Raw genomic sequence first — 1,979 nt, 5'->3', positions numbered from 1 at the left:
GTACCCTTGGTTATAAGGGGAACCAGGATAAATCTATTGTGTTCATTTATTTACTTTACTATTAGTAGACAATATATTAACTCAGAAAATTCAACTACCATATCACTGAAAATAAGAAAATTTAGTAACACCTAATTCCCCCCCCTTAGGCGTACCTCTGTTCTTACAGTTGTCGTTAAAACATATATTAAAAAAAAAGTTTTTACCTCAACAATCTCCCCTATTTTGACGATGACAAACCTTTTGATTAAAACTTAAGTTTTATGAATGGATATAAATAAAATGCAAGAATGTTCATAAATATGTAAAAGAACTCCCCCTAAAAGCATGCAAGAGTTTAACTCTTAACACTCTAATTAAAATCCCTCTAAACATATGCAAGAGGTTAATTCTTGACATTCTTCATTAATTACTTTTGTCTTATATCCATCATATACTTCTCTCCCCCTTTTGGCATCTATCAAGAATTTTGGGGGATAAAAAATGAAATACAAATGTAAAGCAATAATATGAGTATACTACACATAGAAATCATGTAGTTGATCAATTTATTCATATATCAAACTTGTCAAGTTTGCATTCAACATAGCATGTATAATGATCAATAATCATTTTAGTCAATATTGAAATCAAGATATGGATAATGATAACAAAAACAATATGACATAATTACATGCAAACATATGTGTAACACCCCAATTTTCAAAGCGAGAGTGTATTTTTTTTTCCAAAAACAAACTCATGAAACAAAGAATAATTAAGTAAAATACCTTTGAATAAATATTTAAGTCGTAACACAACGACAAATAAGTCAACATAATTTACAAGCAGCGGAAAAGTTTTGAAATACGAATCCGAAGTATTTACACTTCAAAAAGTGGTACATATACCCATCATAATAAAATGTCAAACAGATAATATTAGTATAGGTACAGTTTTCCAAATTAAAATAACTGCGACCCAAAAAGAAAGACGTCTAGTCCCTATACATCAACCTAATCTGATCATTCTACCAAAAAACTATACACCCTGAGTGATCTCCACGCGCCCCGTGAGATCCTCCTACATAGCTCCAGTCAAGCATTTCCATCTACATTCCCATCCGTAGGGTACGAACCGGTAGGATCGTCCTGGCTCTCATCTGAGGGCAAAGCCCAAATTTCCACAATAGTTGTAAAGGGTCACCAACCGAAATTAACAGTTAACACATAACATTTAAATTTTCAAATGCACAAGATAACCTTTCAACCTAGCATGCACCTTAAAAGGGTTTTCCATATGCTAAAAGTTCATATAATGCTTGCAAAATAAAAATGAAAGCAAAGTAAGTTTTAAATCAATCAGGCAATAAACAACTGGCCAACCCATTGATGAACCAATTGAACAATCGATCATCTAACTCAAAATAAGAAATTCCACTGGGCCAATGGATTGGGAAATCGATTTGGGTGAAGGTTTTTAGAAAAAACTGAACTCTGGGCTAAATTCAATCGATTGGGAAATCGATTGAATGAATACCTGAGCCCCAGTATTAATGCCAATCGATTGCCAAATCGATTTTGTCAGTTTTGCTGAGTTCCTGTCTTTCTGCCAATCGATTTCCAAATCGATTTCTTAAAACGTTTTGAAAAACATATTGCGAAATCGATTGCCAAATCGATTTTGTCAAATTTGTGAAGTCTCTGCAACTCATCAAATCGATTGGGAAATCGATTTCCCTGCTTATTCTTCCAAAAATACATAAACTAACTCAATCACATTCATACACAATTCCACATCTTAACACTTAGCAATTCCCACACGATCACCACGACAAATTGAGTTTCGAAATAGTTTTACAACCCATCACACTTACACACAATAAACAATTCATATCACTTAGCAATTTCAACACAATTACCACGACAACTCAAATTCAAAACACTCAATCATAAACTTGAATCAAACACGACTCGCGTGCCAAACACCCTAATGCAATG

The sequence above is a fragment of the Cicer arietinum genome, chromosome 1 (genome assembly GCF_000331145.2).
Source record: "Cicer arietinum cultivar CDC Frontier isolate Library 1 chromosome 1, Cicar.CDCFrontier_v2.0, whole genome shotgun sequence".
NCBI classification, from domain to species: domain Eukaryota; kingdom Viridiplantae; phylum Streptophyta; class Magnoliopsida; order Fabales; family Fabaceae; genus Cicer; species Cicer arietinum.
The sequence above is the reverse complement of the archived record's forward strand: the minus strand, read 5'-3'. Positions refer to the sequence as shown.